This window comes from Helianthus annuus, chromosome 14 (assembly GCF_002127325.2).
Source record: "Helianthus annuus cultivar XRQ/B chromosome 14, HanXRQr2.0-SUNRISE, whole genome shotgun sequence".
NCBI lineage: Eukaryota > Viridiplantae > Streptophyta > Magnoliopsida > Asterales > Asteraceae > Helianthus > Helianthus annuus.
The window spans coordinates 146492201-146517616 of NC_035446.2; the positions used below are offsets into that span (position 1 = coordinate 146492201).

Consider the following 25416-nt stretch of genomic DNA (forward strand, 5'->3'; position numbering starts at 1 on the left):
GGTTTCTTGTATAGCCAAGCCCTATATATATATATATATATATATATATATATATATATATATATATATATATATATGCAGGATAAGGATCATTACAGAACACTAATTATTGCGATAACAAAAAGAACAATTCTAAATCACTAAATTTTGAGATTTAAGGTTCATATTTCTTAAATTTTATGTTTCTTACATTCATATGTGTATTATATATACATAAAAAAATCATATATTTTTCCCTACACATAGTCTACATGCATGTAAGTAATTTAGCCTACACATAACCTACATGTGTGTAGCTTATTTAAAAACTGAAGATTTTTCATATTTTCTTTTAAATTCTAACGTGAGAAACAATAAATCTTACATTTATAACATTTTCATTTGCTTTTTAGGTTTTTACGATTGAAAAAATAAGTGATTCATTTTGTTCTCCGTATTCTCGCAATATTTAGTGTTCTGCATAGAACCTTCCCCTATATATATATTATATTTTAGGGTATGGTTATTGTAAAAAAGGTTAAAAGTGTGAGAAATGTGAGAAATATTGTGGAGATGACATGTGTCCTCAATTTAAATTAATTCAAAAGAGTAAACAAGTAATTTTATCTTTAATTCAATTAATTCAAAACTTTCCATAACCGCCACCTTATTTATAGGAACATGTTTTTTTTAAAAGATCTCTAAAAAAACGCTACGAATAACACTGTAACCACCATTCAGCACATATATAACACCATTCAATAATTATATAACACCATTCAATAAGTATATAACATCATTCAATAAGTATATATAACACCATTTTAAAGATCTCTATAAAAACACTACGAATAACACTGCATCCACCATTCAGCACATATATAACACCATTCAATAATTATATAACACCATTCAATAAGTATAAAACATCATTCAATAATTATATAACACCATTCAATAAGTATATAACACTATTCAATAATTGTATAACACCATTTAATAAGTACATAACACTACAAAACAAGAATTATATAACACCATTCAATAATTATATAACACCATTTAAAAAGTGCATAACACTACAAAATAAGTATATAACACCATATTACCATTTTATAGCTCTGTATAACACTACAACCCCCGCCGTTCCACTACCGGCACCACCACTATCGCTCCGCCGCCGTCGTCGTGGAGAGGTGGCCGACACTACCGCTACCGTTACCGTTACTCTTACTCGCAAACGACGCCGGTTTAGCAAACAGGAACCCTAGGTCATCCTCATCCTCATCCCCATCATCACCGGTAGTCTGAGAGGCCATAACTTGCGCTAACCGCTGCACCGCCGGAGATGATGAACTGGTGCTGCTGGAACCGCCGCTCCACTGCCGTGTGTATGACGGCCTCTCACGGTGGTTGTCAGAGACATCATCTGTTCGTGCGATGTAGAGAGAGAGATCGAAATTGTAGGGATTTTGATTTACAGTTTCCTATTTTGAATGAATATAAAGACTTTATTACCCTTACAATTTTCAATTCAGTCCAAAAAAATAAAACAAATTTTACAATTTGGTCTCTATTAATCACAACCATTAGATCAAAGTAGATTCTTTCTTACCCTTCTCACACTTTTGGTCTTTTTAACAGGAACCTTAATCTTATATTATATATATATAGGGTAAGGTTCATGCGAGAACCACCTTTATTGGGAGAACCGCGAGAACCAATGTGAACACAAACTAAAATAGCTAAAAAAACCCTAAAAAAAACCTAACCCCCCAAAGCTAAATGCTAAAAACTAAAACCCCCCAAAAAACCTAACCCCCCCCCCCCCACACCCCCAAACTAAAATGCTAAAAACTAAACCCCCAAAAAACCTAAAAAATCTAAAAAATAAAAAAAAATCTACTTTTTTTAAAATATTTTTTATGTTAAAATCGCTACTTTTAGTAGCCAAAAAAAAATTAAATTTTTTTTGGCTACTAAATGTAGCGATTTTTTTATAAAAAATATTAAAAAAAAATTTGTGTGTTTTTTAGCTATTTTTAGGCATTTTTTGTTGTGTTCACATTGGTTCTCGCAATAAAGGGTGGTTCCTAACGGATCTTTGTCCTATATATATATATATATATATATATAGTGGAGAGTTCAAATGAGAAGAAATTACACATTAAGAATAAAAAGAATAAAGGATACAAAGGTAATTTCAACAAATCATTTAATGAGTCTATTATTTTTTTTTACTATTCAAATTAATGAACTTTAATCATTTAATGAGTCTAACTTATAAAATAGTTGTGCACCTTACACAATAAAACAATCGTGCACATGATCTTACATATTCAACGTTTCTTACACTATTAAAACAATGTTTGGTGTATGATACAGAATATGTAGGACTCCAACACTTTTAAATAATTTTACGACTCATAATAAAATATGTGTAGGACATAACACCTTTGAATAATTTTGTCACTCCTAATAAAATTAGTGTAGGATCCAACATATGAATGGTGGTGAAGAAGATTAATTATGGTGACATTAATGAGACTTTTGTAACTCTATAAAATATTTATTAGTATTCTACATCAAATTGTCTATACTACCCTTAGTAATTAAACCATTAATTAAAAGTGGATAAAAATAATATCTTAATTCTCAACCATTGATCAAAAAAATATAAGGTCTAGATTAATTTATTTTTCTTTTTTTAAGAATATTCTTCTCAAATTAACCTCCCCCTATATATATATATATATATATATATATATATATAGGGAGAAGATTATGCGAGAACCACCTCTTATTTTGAGAACCGCGAGAACCAATGTGAACACACAAAAAATGCCTAAAAATAGCAAAAAATCACACAAATTTTTTTTTTAATATTTTTTATATAAAAATTGCTACTTTTCGAAGAATTTTTTTTTTTAAAAAAAATAATTTTTTTGGCCACTAAAAGTAGCGAATTAAGCATAAAAAATATTAAATTTTTTTTTTTAGATTTTGTTTTGATTTTTTTAGATTTTTTTTAGGTTTTTTGGGGTTTAGTTTTTAGCATTTTAGCTTGGGGTGGGGGGGGGGGGGTTTAGGTTTTTGGGGGGTGGGGGAGGGGGTTTAGGTTTTTTTTTTTTTTTTGGGGGGGGGGGGTTTAGGTTTTTTTTTTAGGTTTTTTTGGGGGTTTTAGTTTTTAGCATTTAGCTTTGGGGGAGGGGGGTTAGGTTTTTTTTTTTTTTTTGGGGGTGGGGGGGGTTTAGGTTTTTTTTTTGAGGGGGGGGGGTTGGGGGTTAGGTTTTTTTAGGTTTTTTTTTTTAGCTATTTTAGGTTGTGTTCACATTGGTTCTCAAGGTTCTCACAATAAGGGTGGTTCTCGCATGAGCCCCTCCCTATATATATAGGATTAGGTTCAAACGTGAACAAAATCCCAAGAGTGAACTGCGTGAACTGATCTGGACCCTTGATTTTTATGATCTTGAGATTAAAGTGAGTGGCATGATGGTAATTATTTGGTTAATTTTTTTCATTTAATTAAATATAAAAAGGGTATATGTGTAATTTCAATCTTAAATTGATTGCATAAATCTCTCACAAATCAAGTAATCAATTATCCTCTTAAATTGATTGCATAAATCTCTCACAAATCAAATCAAGGATTAGGAAAGATGTAACTTAATTCAATTATTAAAATAATTATTTGTTTAAATGCAATGTACACATGTGTATTCTGATTTTGCCCTTTTTTTAATGCGATGTACAAATGTGTATATCGTCTGTTTTTTGTGATATCTCAGAATTTTTTTTTTGTATTGAATGTTGATGTACACCTGTGAATTACTGTACACATATGTACGATGCTGAGTACATATGTGTACTGTTCTATTTATATCGAAGTACACATGTGTATACCGTTGAAATATGAAGGTTACGTGGATCTTAAAAATCAAAATTTGAATTCTGGTGATAAATCTGAAATAAAAATTGAAATTGAAATCTGGTGATTTGTTGTTTGTTTTGATAATTATCTTATTAATAAATAAACATAATGTGGATAATGAATTTAAATTAGGAAAGATGTAACTTAATTTAATTATTAAAATAATGATTTAAATCTATTTTTTATATAATTACAATCCTACCCTTAACAACTAAAAAGGAAATCAAGGGTCCATATCTGTTCACGCAGTTCACTCTTGTGAGGTTGTTCACGCTGGAACCCTACCTATATATATATATATATATATATATATATATATAGGGGAAGGTTCATTTGAGAAGAAATTTAATGTGAGAAGAAAAAGAAGAAAGGGCATATTAGTAAAATACTGTTTCATTTATAACTCATATCATTAATTTTTAACTTTTTAATTAATTAGTCAACTAATCATTAATTATCCTATATATAATCTACAAAACCTACACATATCAAAATTTTCCTACATATACTCTACACATTATAGAATTTTATCCTACACAATCGAAATTTATTCTACACACCTCGAAATATATCCTACACAACTCGTAATTTATCCTACACAACTAATAATTTATTCTACACTTTAAATTAAGTTGTTTTTTTAATTTGGAAAAAGTATATATTTTAAAAAGAAGTTACAAATTTTATTTAGTTACTTATTAAAGAGGAAGAATACAAATTAATGATTTTTGTAAGTTTACCAATATACCCTTATATTAAAATTAAATGCAAATATTAAATGAAGTAAAATAAAGCATTCTTATTGGTTGAAACTTTTTCTTTTTTCTTCTTACAAAAAAATTCTTCTCATTTGAACCCTCTACTATATATATATATATACACACACATATATATATATACCGGTTAACGTACAATAGGGCTTATCGTACATTACGTACGCGATAACCCCAGCCGTTAGATCTTCATCTCCCATGCGATTTAATACCTCCATGCGAACTGTACGAGCTGTGCGAATTCAATCTTCCACATGCGATTTTCTCCATCTACACACCCCATGCCATTTTTCACATTACCCCATGCTAACAATTTTTCACATGCGATATTCAATTTTCCACATGCGATTCTACACACCCCATGCCATTTTTCACATTACCCCATGCTAGCCATTTTTTCACATGCGATATTCAATTTTCCACATGCGATTCTACACACCCCATGCCATTTTTCACATTACCCCATGCCATTTTTTTCACATGCGATATTCAGTTTTCCACATGCGATTCTACACACCCCATGCCATTTTTCACATTACCCCATGCTAACCATTTTTTCACATGCGATATTCAATTTTCCACATGCGATTCTACACACCCCATGCCATTTTTCACATTACCCCATGCCATTTTTTCACATGCGATATTCAAATCTTCCACATGCGATTTTGTCCATCTACACACCCCATGCCATTTTTCACACTACCCCATGCTAACAATTTTTTCACATGCGATATGTATTGAATTCGCACCAGATCTGCACCTGATCGAACGGCTGGGATGATCGCGTACGTATCGTACGATAAGCGCATTTGTATTTTACTCTTTACCTATATATATATATATATATATATATATATATATATATATATATATATATAGAGGCTGGTTAACGTACAATACTTCTTATCTTACATTATGTACGCGATACCCTCAGCCGTACGATCTTCAATCGATCAAACGCGAGCGAAACTAATTAAAATGATTAAATTAATCATTTTAATATATCTAAATCATACCAGGAAGGTTAAACGTCATTGCGAGGTCATAAATCTCTGTAATTGACCGATGATAGTTCAAAATCAAACCCTAAATCAAATTCAAAAACCTGAAAATCTTCTTCCCCAAGCTCCCTTCGTTCCTTTTAGTGCGATATCGATACTAAGAACTACTAATTTGGGAGTTGTAAGGGTCAAACGGAAGAAGACTGACAATGATCGACCAACAATCGAAGAAGATGAACAGTAACACACACACAGATTTTTCACATGCAATATTCAATTTTCCACATGCGATTCTACACACCCCATGCCATTTTTCACATTACCCCATGCCATTTTTTCACATGCGATATTCAATTTTCCACATGCGATTCTACACACCCCATGCCATTTTTCACATTACCCCATGCCATTTTTTTACATGTGATATTCAATTTTCCACATGCGATTCTACACACCCCATGCTATTTTTCACATTACCCCATGCTAGCCATTTTTTCACATGCGATATTCAATCTTTCACATGCGATTCTACACACCCCATGCCATTTTTCACATTACCCCATGCCATTTTTTCACATGCGATATTCAAATCTTCCACATGCGATTTTGTCCATCTACACACCCCATGCCATTTTTCACACTACCCCATGCTAACCATTTTTTCACATGCGATATGTATTGAATTCGCAACAGATCTGCACCTGATCGAACGGCTGGGATGATCGCGTACATATCGTACGATAAGCGCATTTGTATTTTACTCTTTACCTATATATATATAGCTTGCAACTTACACACACAATGATCAGTAACATCAAAAAATAAATGAATAATAAATAATAAAAGATTTGATTGTTAGTTCTCATGGTTTTCAAATATCATTATAGTTCGGTTCTCTCTGTACATTTATAAATTAAAATCTCTCTATCTACTCATAGTCTCCATATATATTTGAGTGTGTCAAAATAACTGGTATTTCAAACTTCAAAATACTTTACTACAATCACTTTACAAGAACTGGATGTAACAAGACACACGAACAACACTCGACTCACTAACAGTTCATTAACACAACAACTGTTAACACTCACGAACAGATCTATACAAGCTAACAAGATCTTTAACACAAGATCTTTAACATATGCTCTGAATCTGATCAAAAAGTAAAAACCCTAGGTGAGAGAATGTGAGAGAGACTAACGAAGGATCTGGAATGTGTGTTACTGGAATGTGTATTTTCTCATCAGAAAACATATCAACATAATCTGATATATAGTAGCCAAAAAACTGATCCATTCACATCTGATGTCTTCTAGGAAAGTCCAGCCCAATACTAGTGGCCCACGAACACGGCAACATAAGCCCACGAACAAACTCTTTAAACTGGATCCAATGCTTAAGCCCAATCCGCAACACTTCCATTTGACAAGCCCAGCACCTCATTTAAAAAACAAACTATTAGTGACATTTAACAAGCATTATTCATGATATTAAAACTGAAGTAAAAGTATCACTTTTAACAGAGTGTGTACACATGTGTTGTGTAGGTAACACACTGGCCGGACAGGACGTTCAATGCTGACTTGTTAGTGACTACTTTTGAAGCGTTACATGTATTGTAATAGTAGTTGCATATATTAATTAGAAAAAGGGGGGCCGAAAGAAAGAGTACCTCGCTGCAAGGAATATTTACATGATCCGTAATTTTAAACTTGAGTCCTTACAATTATAGAAATTACCCAAGTAAGGACAAAATACCAGTTTGGAAGATTCTGTGTCGACTTACGTGCTGTGATAATACGGCCATGCAATTGGTGGGGAACGGGGAATGCGATACTTCCTTTCTATTTGTGTCCTTCCATTCTTATATCACGGCATCCTATGCCATACTAAATCTTAATTCTTTCTGTAAAAGAAATATAATTAAAATATATTCAACCCAACACAGAACAAACAAGCATTATATGAAAATTATAATGTACTTAAATAATGTATTTATTAAATGACAAATAAAAATTGATCAAATAACAAAATTATGTCATAAATACCAAAAATTTCGTTAGGTGTCTTAAAACTGAGTGAAATGTTAATTTTGCCGTAAAGAATTTTATTATAAGGTAGTATAGATTCGTTTAAGGTTTTGCGCTCTTCTTGTTGAGATTTTATGACGACTTGTGTTTGAGTAACAATTATATGATTATATAAATGAGATATAGATATTTTGAGGTTGTTGCACAACACAAAAACATGATCTATTGAGTAAAACTTATTTTCTTCGTATTGATCATAAGGCAGGAGGGTATGGAGGCGTCACCCGGTGCTATACATCCACACCGACTGATTCAAGATGGGGCGCTATAGGAAAGGCTCCATGGTGGTAACGAGCTGGTTTCGCGTGGAATGAGGATAATTAATGTTTTTGTTACCATTGAACGGTAACAATTTAAAAAAAAATTAATTTCCTTTTTTATAAATTAATCCTATAAATACCCAACATTAATTCTCTAAATTTTTTATACCATTTCTTTCACTTTCTCTACCTTTTTTAATACCATTCTCTACACTTTTTTTTACATCATTCTGTACAATGTTTCCTAACAACCCAAACCCATGGGACCCGAGCAATCCGTTTTGGCAAAGTTTGCAAAACAACGAGCAAGAGAACTGGTATCGGCGAGACCCGCGTACGGGTGATCTTGGATATTATCCGATGCCACCAAGCACCCCAACTTCTCCTCATCCCACCACTCCACCGATGCCCGGTTTTTACGGGTATTATTCTCAACCCTCATTTTTTCCACAAAACATACCCCAAAACATACCTCAAAACATACGCAAACCCAAAACGTACCCGAAACCCAAAACACAACCCAAACCGAATCCGTTCCCGAAACTCAAGTCGAACCCTCTTCTAGAAAAAAACGAAGTCATCGAAAGAAGGATGAGTCCGAAAAACGTGCTACTAAGAAGGTCGAATTTTGGTCGCCTAAGGAAGAATTCGAGTTGGCAATAGCATGTCTCGACGTATCGGAAGACGAGATTGTTGGTAAATTTTATCTCCATATATTTTTTACTTACTTTTATAAACATATAGTTTTGTAAATTTATTTTTTAAATCAAACATATTCTTTTGTAAATACACTTTTTTATAGGAAACGACCAAGACTTAAAGATATTTTGGGGTCGTATACTTGAGAAGTTTTTCGCCGCAATGGGTCGTGGCGAATATCGAACGCCCGACTCTTTTTCGGGAAAGTGGGGTGCTATGAGGACGAAGGTTACCAATTTCAACAACATATATACTAATCTCGTCAAAAGTAGTCGAAGAAAAAGTGGTTCGAGCGACGTCGACGTCATGACCCAAGCACACAACGATTATAGATTGTACCATGGGCATGTTTTTACGTTGGTAACAACATGGGGGCTTCTTCGCAAATCTCCCAAGTGGCATCTTGTATCACCGTTCGACCCAACCCGCTCTAGGTCTAAACAGTCCAAATCGACATCTACTACCGAACCATCCGGGTCCGATGCTCGTACAACAATTAATCTAAACGACGATGTTGATGAATTTGAAGAACCAGAAGAGCTGTCTCGACCAACGGGTAGAGATAAAAGTAAGGCAGCGACACGAGGAAAGTCTTATTCAATGCCATCGGATGGCCCGTCAAAGTTGAGCGACTTCAAGGTAAGTCTCAACAAAATAATCTCGATTAGGGAAAAAGACCAACAAATGAGAATGGAGAAACAAATCCAAAAAGACATGGATTTTCTCGCGAGAGATTTGTCAAATCTAGCGGAGAAGGACCGAGTCATTTTGTAGGCTCGTAAGGCACAAAATCGGTCGAAATATATGTAGTTTTTTTTTCTAATACCTTGTGTTTTTTTAATGACTTTGTAATCTTTTTTATTTTTTTTTTATGAAGTTATGTTTTTTTTTTTAATTTTATTGTTATTAAAATTGCCATTTAATTTAAAAAAATAAAATATATAAATAAAAAAATAATTAGGTAATGATGACGGGGGCTTTATCCCACACCCTGCAAGTTAAAGGGGACGTGATAAAGCCCCCTGGCTGACGTGGATCCTACGTGTCGCTGACGTGTCTTGATAAAGCCCCTGAAAGCTCCATCCCACACCCTCTAGCCTATCCGAAACTGAATTATCTTTGTTATTATTAAAGGAAAATATGATCCACTAGTTAAGCCAAAACTTTCAATTCGTAATAAGTACTACTTTGCGGGCATGTATGAACGTTGTATAATTTCAAATGACAATAATATCTAATAGTAAGTTTTTGGACATTAATTAGCCTATAGGGCATATTCAAACAAAGAAAAAGTCATTATAACCAACAATATTCATTATACATCTACTGTCACAAAATAAGAATCATTATTTTTCTTCAGTTTTATTGATATAAACTATTTTGAAAATATTTTCTTGCTTTAAAATAAAAGTTTGTTACATTAGAGCGTTCATTTTGGAATTAATATTGTGTTGAAACCACAAGAGCCGTATCAACACGTATACATAGCGTTTGAATGAAATGGTAAAACTGAAAAAAATGGTTTATTTATCTCCGAACTCTTTTTTTTTTTTTTAAATTTTATCTTCTTTCTTCTATATTTTAAAAATATATATATATAAAATGCGCGAATGTTCATATAGTGTACGTGCATATCTATACTATATAATAAAAGAAACCAATAAAGGGACACATGTCATTCATTGAAGCCATCAATTAAAAGATAATTATAAAATTAAATTTAATATAAATTTAAACAATTCATATAGGAGATAATCTAATATTTTAAAATATTTATCAGATTTAATAATAATAATAATAATTTCTCTAAATGAGTGGGTAATATTATAAAATAATTTAGTAAAATTAAAGATGTTATTTTGAAGATTAAAACGGAGCTATAGACAGAAAAAAGATGGATAAGTTGTTAGGGAAATATCATTAGAAATATAGAGATTAGAAATAACTTAGGTAAAATTAATTAATGTTAACGAGTCAAAAAAATCCTAGGAGGCAAATCATGTGAAAAATGATTACATACACCAAGAAAAGTAGTCACCAAATATATTTTTTTATTAAATTCATTTAACCTGTATAATAAACGTGGTTTTTTAAAAATATCACATTCTTATTTTTTACCATACAAAATTACATTTATGCAACTCGTGTAATACACGGGGTTTTTAAAAATATAACTTTTTTATTATGTAGTATATAAAATTAGATTTATTCAATCCATATAATACATAGAGTTTATAAAGATATAACTTTTTATTGTTCGATATATAAAATTACATATGCTCAACCCGTATAACACATGAGATTCTTAAAAATGTAATCTTTTTTCATTATTTAATATATAAAATTAAATTTACTCAACCCGTACAATGCACGGGATTTCTAAAAATACAACATTTTTTATTATTTAATATATAAAATTACATTTATTCAACCCATATAATAAACGAGATTTTTAATTATGTATTGTTTTATTATTTGATAAATAAAATTATATTTATTCAACCCGTATAATAAACAAGATTTTTAAAAATATATATATATTTTTATATTATTTGTTATATAAAAATACATTTTTTCAACCCGTGTAATACACGGGGTTCTAACCTAGTATACATTTAAACAAACTCCTATAAATACCATATATCAACTTATCTAATATATAGTAGAAATGTTAAAGGCTACGTATTCAGGTAAAGTAAACATTCTCCAAAATATGTTAGTTATCTCTTTCCTTGATTCACTTCCCTATCATATCTCTCTGATTACACACCTATGAATTGCAATACCGTTTGAAAAGTTTACACGAAATTAGTACAATAATATGCAGAAAGAGGTTAATATCATCTATGTTTATAATCGACTAAAGTTACTCAAATACGTATACTTAGAGTTGAAAAAACTCAAAAAATCTTTATGAAAAACCCTATGTAACATTTTTTTTCCTAAAGAATAAGAAGTATAACATACATATAATTCAACATTTTGTAAAAAAAACAAAAAAGCGTTGAATAGTTTTTTTTAATGTTAAAATTTCCATGTTAAAAAAAGGGTTAATGGATTTAAACACCCCCAACTATGGCCATTTGGCCGATGGCACTCTCAACTTTCACTTTGTCTCAGAGCACTCCCAACTTAACACATCGATTGTCATGGCACCCCGTCGTTAAATATTCTCTAACCAGGTTAGTATAATGAGCCTATGTGGCAATTTAATCTGATGTGGCATTTCATACGTGGCATACATGCTCATTCACCTTCTTTAAAACCCCCAATCCCTAACAAACTCATTCTCTGTAAACCCTAATCCTAAATCATAACAAAATCAGACGCACCTTGGAGCAAATCCATCATCAACATACGATCAGGTCGATTTCCGTGAAGAACAAGCCCTAATCTTGAATCAAAATGAGCTCCTCTTCTACGTCTTCATCCACAGTATCCAGAAACCGTAAATTGTTAAGGTTGATTTGGAGGGTAATGTGTACTGCCATCATGATGTTGTAGCAGTTGTTCGAGTTGTTGGACGGAAAAGTGTGCGGCAAGGTCAACAATTTTATGGATGCTCTCATTGGCCGGTATGTTCTACCTTAACTCCAAGTATGTTGCTTGAATTGAAATGATTGATTAACTGCAGTGTTGTTGGCTTTTGCAGAGATCAGACTGCAAGTTCTTCTTATGGAAAGAAGATGTCGACAAAATTTTCAACCAACATGCATCCCAGGGCAGGTTCAGTGCTGAAGACCTGAAATATGAAAACAAGCTCTTAGTAGAAGAGAATAGGTGGTTGAAAGCAAAGATATCTGGAACAGAGTCGAAATAGAACAAGCAATATGTGTTAACCTTGTTTATTGCCATTAGCATAGTGTTGTATATGTTTAGGTAGTATGAACTGTGTTCTTGTTGTAATTGTACACTTTTGATGATATTTAATGCAAAATCCTAGTCCTTGATTGTATATATCTGCACATGTATTGATATTACCAGATAAGTCAACATATCCAAACTGTATTTTGACCAACAAATGTCAAAAGTCAACTATGTAACAAGAAACATACCTCTAAATGGTCTGCACATCTGTAATGACCAAAAGTGGAATATCTTTAAAATGTAGTGCACAAAATGGGTCTGCACATGTACTGCTGTTGGCTGCAACCTGTAATGACCAAATATGTGTATCTTGACCAATGAATGGTCAAAAGTCCATTTGTCCAAACTGTAATGACCAAATCTGCAATGTGTAATGACAAAAACTGCATAGTATAATGACAAAAACTGCATAATGCATAATGACCATAACCAAGACTTATACCATTACATAACCAACAGTTATCATCAACAAAAGTTATCCTAAAGAGTTTTAACATCACCACAAGTTATCCTAGAGAGTTATTACATCACTTAAACTTGTCCAAACAGCCAACAACACAAAAAGGTCATAAAGACCACAAAAAGGTCAAATAAAGACCACAAGTTATCCTAGAGAGTTTTAACTGCTGCCTTATATGTTCCCTTTCCAGTTGACAGTTGACTTCAGGCTTGAAATTTTGCTTCCCTCCTGCGTAGATGGCTGAGTTGTTCCTTGTGAAGCTAATGGAGTAGATTGCTAAGTTGTTCCTTGTGAACCTACTGGAGCAGATTGCTGAGTTGACTTTTTGGGTCCCCTTTTTCTCTTTTTAGCAGACCCTACAATATAAAAATCAAAAGGAGTTAAATCCTACAATATACACATACAACTGTCACTAAAACAAGTCATTCACCTGCAGTAGATTGCTGATTTCCCACTTCAATAATTTTCTCTTGTTGTGACCTCTACCCCCACAATTACCACAAGTCATCCATAAACCATTCCCAACTCTCATTATTTTCCCCTTCAACTACTGCCCATGCCAAAGAAAACATTTGGTCATTACCATCCCTTCCCACAGCTGTTAACAACATCCCTCCAAGGAATGTTTTAAGAAAACACCCATTTAAGCACAATACCTTCCTGCATCCTGCTAAAAAACCTTTTTTGACTCCATCAAAACAAACAAACAGTCTAAAGAATGTTTCACAAGTGGCCTCTGGATCTAGGTTAATGAAACCTGGTGGAGCAGTTTCTAACCTAAAGGTTGATGATGGATTTGCTTTCTTTAGAACTTCCAGGTAAGAACCAATTTTACTGTAATGATCTCTCATTGAACCATGAAGCTTCTTGTGTGCACTTGATTTAGCCTTGTAAGCTAACCACTTAGTTATAATCACCTTAAACTTCTGTTTAACTGCTGCTTGAATCTCCTTAGCAGACCAATTTGGCTTGGCCTTAAACAAAGGAAGGAACTCATCCCCTAAGAACTTGGCAGTTAGCTGTCTATTCTTGATCATGTTTCTCTGGCAGTTGTGTTTGTTCTTCACACTTTTAATCATGTAACACTCTTTGGCTTTGTTTAGTGAACAATATAGATAGAAGGGACACCCTGGTACACACTTCACAGCTAAACGACCTTCTTCCTTTTTATCACTCTTTGCAATGATCAGATTCCTGCCGTTAGTCACAGCATATTTTCTCACTGCCTCCTTAAAACGATCCCTTGATGCAAACCGTATTCCAACTTTCCATGTAAACTTTTTCCAGTTGGTCTGTTCATTTACACTTGGAGCAGTTTCTTTGTACTTCTTACCTCTTATATCATCATCCTCACTCTCACCAGGAGTAGTAACATCACCATCAGATTCTTCGTAACTACTGTATCCCTCTACATGTGCAATCCCTGCATCATTAGACTCACTCAACTTACCTTCTTTTTCATAAGGTTTAGTACACTGTTCAACTAACTTCTTTTTAGCTTCAAGTTCATCCTTATTAGCTCGTTTAATGGCATCTTGTGACTGTCTCCATTCAACATCTTCTCTGTCTGAATCTAAGAAAGCTATTTCATCATGAACCTCATCTTCATTACCATCCTCAAGAAAACCATCATCTTCATCTGAACTTGACTCTTCTGTCCCAGTTAAGTCAGCTTTATAGTCACTGTCTTCATTGTCATCTTCATCTGCACACTCTTCTACACTATGCTGCTTATCAAAACCACTCCCTTCTTCCACTAACACCTCTTCTCCAATAGGCTTCTTTCCTGAGGCTTCTTTCGATACACCCTCTTGAACAATAGACTCCTCATCCAAATCAAATGCCCATGTAGCCTCTTCTACACTAGGCTGATTGTTCAAACCAACTGGTTTATCAGCAACAGCCTCCTTTCCTGAGGCAGTGGATCTAGATCTAGGGACTTCAAGTACAGGAGGGTTACCACTTTTGTCAGATGCCCTACTCACTCTACTGACATGGACTACTTTCTTTTTGGACTGGATTACAAGTTTTTTGGGCCGGCCTCTTCGTTTAATGGGTTGGGAACTGGATTGGGCTTGTGGATTACTGGGTGGTGAATAAGATTGGGCTTGGGGTTTACTGGGCTGGGACCTGAATTGGACTTCTTGTTCATGGGTAATTGGACAGACTTGAATAAATACCTCCATGAATGGTTCAGACCATGTTCGAGCCTTTAAAGCAATCTCCATAACATTATTATCATTCCTAAAAATCTTGAATTCGCCAGTATCAGCATTTAATCCATACATGTAAAAATCCCTACTTTCATAACACCTCAAAGTATGCAATGTGATCAACATCCATACGTATCAACCTAGATTCACCTCCAATATATTGAGGTTGATCAAAACTAAAATCCAATGATCCACCATACCATAGCATCACATCGATAACCTCCATCAGTGCAATCAGTGAACAATACCAGAAATATTGACAGAAAACTTACCTCGATCAGATTAGGGTTTGATCGCCATTGATCGCCATTGATGAACTTGAGAGCTTCTGATATGATATTATCTTGGTTAGAGTGAAGTGTTATGATTTTTGGGGATTATAAACTAAATATTGACAGGGATGTTCCACATAAGCTCATTATGCCACGTATGAAATGCCACATCAGATTAAATTGCCACATAGAATATTTAACGATGGGGTGCCATGACAATCGATGTGTTAAGTTGGGAGTGCTCTGAGACAAAGTGAAAGTTGAGAGTGCCATCGGCTAAATGGCCATAGTTGGGGGTGTTTAAATCCATTAACCCTTAAAAAAATAAAAAATAAAAGATATGTATGTTAAATTCCTTGACTTAAAAAAAAAATAAAAATATTACATAGGATTTTCATAAATTTTTTCTAACTCAAAGTGAGTTTACTTAAGGTACAATATTTGTATACACGATTTATTCAAAGCTCAGGAAAAATCCCATCCAATGTTACATCAACCGAAGGACAAGAAATCTATATCAACCTACACAAAGAACACGATTTCTTATAGGATAAAATTAGGGACTCACTTCCCATTTATTATATTTATTGACTCTCATATCTATTCCCCGTATTTTTTTTGAGCCTTTAACAGAAAATTAGGGATTTACCATTCATATACATTTGTATACCTATTATTTTACAAAATTATAATAAAATAATTAAATCTTTGGTCTAGTGGTCAAAAGGTCTGCCCTTTCTAATGGAGACGTAGGTTTGATTCCCGCTTGTGCAATTTTCGAGAGACATTTGGGTGAAGAAACGAATCGGGGCTGTAATCCCGGGTTCGAACCTGACGGGGCGCGAGGGTATACGGATTCCATCCGGTTCCCGCATATCAAGGGGGCACGGTCACATGGCGGTCAAGGAGTCGACCTTCGACATAGCCTCGAGTAGGGTGGGTTTACACGTTAGATTTTTTACCGTTAGAAAACTAAATCTTATTATATACATATATTATATAAAAAAATTAATATAAATTAATTAACAAATCACAAAATAACCCGATCTCGAACTTGAAATGATGAATCTTAACTAAACTATAGGGAAAGCGGAAAAAAAAGTTTTATTATTATTATTATTATTATTATTATTATTATTATTATTATTATTATTATTACTACTATTATTATTATTATTATTATCAATTTAAAGTTTAAATTTAGCAAGTGTGGAAAGTAAAGTCTCCACATATGAAGAAAACGTTTAAATGGACAATAAAAAACATTTATACGTGGGAGAAAAAAACAAGATAAGATGTTGACGCAAAATTGTAGAACTTTATGAAAATTGTCAAGTACGCTATTTAATCTCTTTATCTTCCTCTCCCCACCTGATCGAACTCAGCCATTTGAAGTTATTTCAACCTCAAATTCATGGCAAAATCTGATGATCATGAATCATCAGAGTCAAACAACAAGCAGCATGAAGAAGAAGATGGCTGTAAAACTCCAACCTCTGATGATCACAAGATTCCGCCACCACGCTTGCCACCGCCACCACGAAAACTAGTACAGAAGAGAAGAAGGAGGTCCTCAGATGACGGTACAACGTTCGAATTCTTCGAAAAATCCAGGCGTGAAGAGGTAGATGCTTTCTTCCGATTGTTTACCGTTAGGGTTTCTTCTTCATCTTCTTCTAGGAAAAGGCGTAGTCATAGTATATGATCTAATAATCGTATATTTTTATCATATACATGTTGATTAATACTTGAACAAAGTGTATAATTGTATAATGTATACCATTCATTATATAGGATATTCTAGAATCCAGCGAGCCTTATTTTTGATCATTTCCAACAAATAATATTTATTACAACTTTGATATTTTCTTGATCATTATCTGCAAGTAACTATTTAACTTTTTTTTTTTCCGAACGGCAGATTTCTTTTAATCTTCGTCGTCTGTGAGACTTGAACCCAACACCCCTTTCTCCTAAATTCAGGTGTTTAAAGGCTTTGCCTTTGTCAATGAACTACCACCTCGTTGGTAAGTAACTATTTAACTAATAAGTGTTTTTTTCAATCACGATTTTATGATCATTTAGGCGATAAAAGAGTAAAGCGTTGGATAACGAAGTTTATGTGTAGTTGTATGATTTTGTTTTAAGTAACTATTTAACTAATAAGTGTTTTTTTTTTCCAGTCACGATTTTATGATCATTTAGGTGATAAAAAGAGTAAAGCGTTAGATAACAAAGTTTGTGTAGTTGAATGCTTTTGTAGTCATACGTAGAGTTTTGAGGAAAAAAATGATTATGAAATATACATTTTGTTGAAAATTAATAATCGACTTTACCACTCGTATTTTTTGAACTTTTATCAGTTTATCACGCTTAATTTCTATGTTTGTTCTTGGCATTAGTCTCTCAATTACATTAGTTCTTGCGAGCCTCGATCTATGTTGAGTCCTACGGTGTTGTGTGTTTTTTTTTAACTTTTTCAAAAACTCACAAGAGGAAAGATAGGTTTAAAATTTTCTTTTGATTTTAAGAAATAACTGTATACAATGAACAGAAGATCAACAATATGTATAATGAGGAGTTGATCCAACTGACGAACTCTTATAATTCGTAGAAGTTGGACAAATGAAAAGTGAAAATGGTACGAAAAAACCCCAAATTTTAACAGGCATAGGTTGGGCTTGGTATGGAGTTACGGGCCCACGACCGTCTGACGAAAAGATCTTGACGAGTCAGATCATATTGCAAACCCAAATTTAACGATTAAAGACTTCAATTTAGAAAACGTACACCTTATAAAAAAAGGGTGCATGCAGTATTGGTTTAGTCTCATTCAAAAATTTATCTACTTCTTTGAGAATTATTCCTCGTGCTTAGTTTGTTTCCGCTCCACGTTAATGTACCCCACAACCTTTAATTTGACTTAGGCGTCTTTATGTTGTTTTTTGAAGCTTGACTAGTCACAAACTATAGAAGTAAAAATATTGACGGAAGTATCTGTCGGTGACCTCTTAATGACCATCATGTCATTCATTAATACTTCACTGATCATCAGTGATGTGTAAATAGTATGCTGGTGAATATTTGTGGATGATTAATTAGTAATACATATCCCCCTCCCTCCCTTTGATCCATGTGACCATCAGTGACCTGCACTACATCGGTGAATATGTTAGTTGATGTACCCGGTAATACATTCATTGTTGATCGGCTAATGAAATCTTTACGTACAACCAGATATTTCACATAAGTTCGACAGACGGATTTTGGATGGTCTGCATGTTTAATAAGACCATATGTAGTGGGACATTATCATAATGCCTCTCCCTTGGACATGAAGTGACATGTGACATATGGTGCATTATGGGAGGTGAAGTTAAAAAGGGGTGTGTTGTGAAGATTTGTGAAGATGTGGGGGAATCTGATTGGCCATTCAAATTCATTCCGGCGTGTTTGAGAGAACGCCATTAAAAAAAGGCTGAAAACGCCCCGGGGGCGGTGTGGTGTGCATTGTGGGGCATTTTTGGGGCAATGCACGCCCAATTCAGCTACCACTACAGGTGGTCTAATCACAGATCTTACCCGAGGTGAACTTATTCTGATTTTTTGGTGAAATGCTCAAAGTAGATTATAGATGCCAATTTAATTCACATTATTAGATTTAACAGATCGTCTTGGATTCAAACTAGATAGCTAATTAATTTGAAGTTTCGCAAACAAGATTTTTCTTTATATTGTGCTGTGTGTATGTATCAACCTATATAAGTTTTCTGTTTTCTTTTTTATTTTAACTCAGGCATTTTATTCCAGATAATTTAACGTACTTCAGATTATACACTTCAGTTTAGCCGGTAATTATAAATCAAATACGTGTATATAAATAGACAGTAAAAGTTCACTTTCATTTTCGTGGGGAAATATAACTAAAGGGTACTTCAGGAAATTTTACTCTCTAATTGCATTCAAATTTAACTGAATTTAATATTGGATGCTTGTTGATGGATCTGGTTTAAACCGGACTACCGTGAGTTGCGGGTACAAACAAACAGAACCGGGCCGACTGGGTCCGACCATCCCAAAACGCGGCCTGCAACGTCCTTATAATACCCAGCTAACATTTTTATTTTGTAAAACAAATATCACATTTAGAGTTGGCAATATATAAACATCAATGATAAACGTAAGCCGATCTTATGTTTTACACATTGTTCACCGTAAACCAAACTGTTCGGTCAGGGTCGGATCCAGCAGTGTTCTGAGGGTTTTCGGAAACCTCCTCGGTTTGAAAAAAATAGAAAAAAATTAGTGGAAACGTTGTATGATTTGAAAAAAAATTAGTGAGAATCTATCAAAAGAAACCCTATGAAAATTTTTTTTGAATTCGCCACTGCGTTCAGTTTGAAATTTTTAAGAACTGACGGAAATGTTGGAAAAAAACGACCATGAAACCAAACACTGGTTTGAACGGCTTCATGGTTTTAAGCTGAATCGTGATCACCCCTAAAGACTCCTACTAAAAATTCACAAGAAAAGTGTCTCCAACTGAATAATGAATACAGAAACTAATTCGATCCAAATTTTGTCGACAGTATTCTTCTAGTCATCGTGATCACTTCATGGATGATTCGAGTCATCTCAATTCTTTCCCCGATGTAGACGAAGTGTGAAATTAGAGGTTCCAAATTTAAAGAATCTATATGCACATAACTTTGTTCTTTTTGAGAACACACGGATGTTATGGAATTTAGAGGGTGATTGGGGTTGAGTTTTAAAGAAGATTTTTAGATTATCGAGTTTTAAAATCGTAAATAATCAGTTTTGAGTGTTTGGGTAAAAAAATTAAAAAAATGATTATTTGCGTTTAGAAGGTTACAAAACACAGTTTTCCAAAAGCAGCCCCCTTCCTACTTCAACAAAACGCAATTTTTCAAAAATTGATTATTTGCGTTTAGAAAAGGATTTTCACTTGTTTATATTTTTAAATATATATATTTGCCAAACACTCAAACAGTTGATTATCTGATTATTGTGATATCAAGCAACATAATCAAATCCAAACACTATCTTTCAACATCACGTTTTGTATATGTTGAAAACTCTTCGCAAACTAAATCATACGTGTATATGTTGACATTTATGAGATATACAGTCAACAAAATCAAGAGCAATGATGATATATATGCGGATTAGACACAAAAAAAATAAATACTCAAAAAATGGCTAGAATTTAAGGAATATGTTTAGTGACGGTATCAAATTCCTAATTGATAGAGAAAGGTCTGGTAGCAAGAAAAGCTGCTTCCAGTAGGTTGTCAAGTGTTTTCGCTCAACAATTCCATTATGGGGTGGTTGGTTTGGCCCTTGTTCATGTTAGTCGAATCCTAGCCCGGTATATCCCATTTTAGTTTTATACCATTGTGAACCTTACGCCTTTTTTACTCTCCGATCGAAGTTCTCGGCATTGAAAAATCTTCGTAAACTAAATCACACGTGTATATGTTGACATTTAAGATATATACAATCAAGAAAATCAAGAGCAATGGTGATATATATGCGAAGTAGATGTCACACCCCCAAAATCCACCAAGGGAGTATCACCGCAGGAAGCGTGACTGACCAGGATCAAGCCACCAATCATATTGAACAACGTATTAAAGTAATTATAAAAGCAACCACAATATATTTGGTGTCCAAAACAAATTAACTAAGTTCAAGTTATCAGCGGAAGCATAATGTGTAAAACCGAAACATAAGTTTTAAAAGTTCAAATGTTTAACATGGAACACAACAGTCCATGTCCCACAACGACTCCTCCTTCTCCTGCAAGCTCCATAAAAGTACCTAACGACCTGCAAGGCATGTAACAACGAGTCAACAACAAAGTTGAGCGAGTTCACAGTTGGTTGTCCATTTTAAAGTTGTTCTCCAAAAACCATAAGTTCGTTCGAAAACCATGAGTTAACCATTTCCTTGTTTCCTAAACCATAACCAGTGGGGGCTTCCCCATGTTAACCACTAGACCGTTACCATATCGAAAACTGACTAAAAAAGTTATGCCCTACGTCAATATATATCATCATTGACTAAGTGCCCAGATCCATTAGTACATGCCCGTCCTACCGGCACGGTGCGAGGCTTATCAACCCTAATAGCGCTATTAACTAATGACTCGCTCGCCATTGGCCCGGCGATTAAGTCGATATAAAAATGAGGGACTTCATGATAGAGTTTTGTCTAGTAAGTTATATGTTGTCATCCTTCCTACGAAGGAATGGATGTACGTAATCTACCCAAGGAGAATACGCATGTTTAATGTTGTCATCCTTCCCATGGAGGATGGAGGTACATATTCTACCCAAGGAGAATATGCAGGTTCCGTTTTAGTTTCTTAACCAATTCCAAAACCACCGGGAATCCCATGCCTTATAGAAAGTGTGAACTCACCTTAGGTTAGCTCGGTAGATACATAGAAAGGTCAATCGAGCTGCTAGTGGTCAACCACGTCCTAACATGGTTACCATACAAGTCAGGTCTAGGTTCAAATAGTGCACAAAGATTATGTTGGTGCATTGAATGTCTGTTAACTGTGTCTTAATCGAGTCTTAGGTCTAGATAGGTTAGATTGGATCACGGAAATCAAGAATAGGATTTTAGAGTGTAATTCCGCTCCAAATGACATGTATGTCATTTGAAGCGAAATCAGGTAAGTTTTAATTCCGCTCCTAGATGGTTATGTATTGATTCCGCTCCAAACGAATTTGTTGATTCTGCCCGAGATCACATGGGGTTCCGCTCGAACCATTTCGAGCGGAATCAGCTGCACTATAAATACCTGATGTGTGATCTCATTCAGTAACTTTGGAGCGGAATTAGAGTCGAGGTGCTGCCGTATTTTTGTCAGAAATCATTGTAATCGACTCAGAAAGCATTAATAGAAAGGAAATTGAAAGGATAAAGCTGTTGTGACTTTGATTACTTTGATTCCGCCTCTGTATTCAAAGATGAACTGCCTTAACTGACTTTTTAGGGTCGCACACGGTCCAACAAGTGGTATCAGAGCTCAGGACGAGGAGTTCATACCATAGCAGCTTGAAACTACCGGATTTTCTCATTTCTACTCTATTCTTCACATACTTTTCTGATTTGAACTAGTTCCAACGGTTGAAATGGCCTGAATTTCGAGTAGATTGTATAAAACTTAGAATTAACAAACCTTAGGAAGAATCAGGTTAAAATTCGAAGTAAAAATGGTAAAAATGATCTAAAAACCTGATTCCGCTCAAAAAGATCTTTGCTGATTTCGCTCGTAATGTCATAAAAATCAGATTCCGCTCGAAATTTTACTTGTGATTTCGCTCGAAATCAGTAAAAGTCTGATTCCGCTCGAGAGATACTTTCTGATTTCGCTCCAAATCAGAACTTTTCTGATTTCGCTCGAAACCTATCATCTGATTCCGCTCGAAATCATATTATTTCTGATTTCACTCGAACAGTTCTTGTTGATTTCGCTCAAAAAGCTGATTTCGCTCGAATCAACTATTTTTCAAAACTTTGAAAATTTTCTAAGTGTTTACTGATTTTTTCAGGTACGTTCAAGATAGATAATCTTTTCATGAACCCGTTTAGCGACATGTATGCGTTTGCTGGAAATTCTAGAGACGATACTTCTTCAAGCAACACCAATGAAAACACACCAAATACAAAGAAAAAGTTATCAGATGCTTTGGAAGTTGAAAGCGCGTTTGGAACATATAACAAACCCCTGAAGTTAATGGCTATCAAAGAATACAATCGGTGGGCAAAGAAGTTTGAGGATTGGTTGATGGCGTTTGCTTTTCCCAGCTGGAAGAGTCTCAAAAATGGATACGATGATGGAGGAAAACGTGGCGAAAGCTTAACATCATCTGAAGAGATAGAATTATTTGTTGCTGAGCAGAAATGTGTTGTGTTACTGTTTCAATCAGTTTGAGAAGATATAATATCTTTGATTGAATACTCTAGTGATAAAGATCTCTGGGATAAGTTGAAAAACAAATGTGTAGGAAGTACATGAATAATGAAAAACAAAAAGAAACTACTTAGGAAAGAGTTTGATATGTTTGGGTGTTTAAAGAATGAATCAGTTTGTAAAATGATTGAGAGGTTTGGGCACCTGAAGCTGGAATTGGCGAGACATGGAATTTCCTATTCTCGAGAAGAGCTAGTCGACAAATTATTTGATGCTTTGCCAGATGAGATGGATTGGCAATACTATGCTTTAATGCTGAAAAATACTATCAAGCCGCCAGAAGAGTTGACTGTAGATTTACTAATTGAAAAACTCGAGAGTCACGAGTTGGAGTTAAAGAAGACATACAAAGTAAATCACTCATCGTACTAGCAGAACTTGGATTTGTATTATCCAAAGAGCATGATGCCAAAGAATACATCTCCCAAGACAGCCTTTTCTGCCAAAAATGTTAACACATCAAACAAAGAAAGTCAAAGCAGTGGATTTCACAATGGATCTTCGTCATCTGCAAATCATTCTGATGCAAAGAATCTATTTCAATGCAACATCGCTGTAGACTTAAAGAACGCTCAGAATTTCAGTGAGGAGTCTACTAAACAACAGATGGTTTTCCTAGCATCTGTGTTAGAATCTTATGAAAGTCTTGTAGCAGGGAAGTTAGGCAACATCAACCTGACGAAGGAAGATTATGATCAGATTGATCCTGAGGAGATGGAACTGATTGACATAAGGTGGTGTATGGCCTGTGCAGTTCGTTGAGCACAACGTTTCATGGAGATCACAGGGAGGAAGTCAATTGGTGGACCATCTACCAAGTTGGGATTTGACAAGTCCAAGGTGACGTGCTTCAAGTGCAAGCAGAAAGGTCACTTTAAACGTGAATGCCGGAATGCGTATGCCGATGAGTCTGAGAACCCATTCAGAGAAGATTACTACAAGAAGGCAATTTATCATCAGAATAAATCAGAGCCCCCAAGATTGAAGCAGCTCGAGGAGAACAAAGAGAAGTCTAGAGCTCTTGCAGTAATTCACGACGATGAAGGTTACGACTGGAGTGAGTTATTACCTGAAGAAGATGCGGTTGGATACGCTTTCATGGCAAAATCTGAACCTGTTCCTTGGAAAGACAACAGAACTGAAGAATAGAAGTATAATTACAGGAAGTTGTTGGCCACGAACAAATTGATCAGAATATCTGGTATCTATTCAGAAGCAAAAAGAGCAAAGAGATGGGATCCAGATAGGGAATGTTATCTTGACCCATATGGAAACATTGCTGTTGACCATAACACTCTTGATTTAGAAACCATAATCAAAGAGTTTAAAGATGAAGATGATTACTGGCAGAAGAAATGGTGGGGAAGCGGAGAAGAGAAAGAGAAAGAAGAGAAGGAGAAAGAAGAGAAAGAGAAATCAAAAAAGGTTGACAATGGAATCATTGACACGACACAGGAGTTGAATGCTAAAAACATGGGAAAGATGGCTGACAAGGTGCTGGCTGCTAAGGCGCTTGAGGTAGATTCTAAATCCGTTTCTAAGTCTAAAAGCCAGGTCAGTTCAAACGCGTCAACGACTGAGTTAGGTAAGAAAGTCAATGGTAATGTTGACTGCAAAAATTGCATCAAGGAATGCAAAGTTTGTAGCACATTCACTTATCTCAACGGTAAGAAGGTTGAAGATCTGACTGCTAAAGTCAGAAGTGTTGAGGATCAAATTCTTGATCGTGATAAAATGGTGAAAGCTTCAACTGAACGGTTAAAAGAATTAACTAACAAAATTGAAAATGATAAAATTGACCATGAAAAGGTTAGGAAAGAAAATGAAAGGTTAGTTCTTGAAAATCGTCAGATCACTGAA

The 25416-nt window shown here is 34.4% G+C and overlaps 1 long non-coding RNA gene across 1 annotated transcript; it reads left to right on the top strand.

The window, feature by feature from the left end:
* Positions 1-17035: 17035 nt before the first annotated feature.
* LOC118486703 lies at positions 17036-19330 on the top strand. Its single transcript, XR_004879587.1, has 3 exons — positions 17036-17172; positions 17470-17575; positions 18786-19330. It is a non-coding gene; the product is annotated as an uncharacterized LOC118486703 (long non-coding RNA).
* Positions 19331-25416: the final 6086 nt, after the last annotated feature.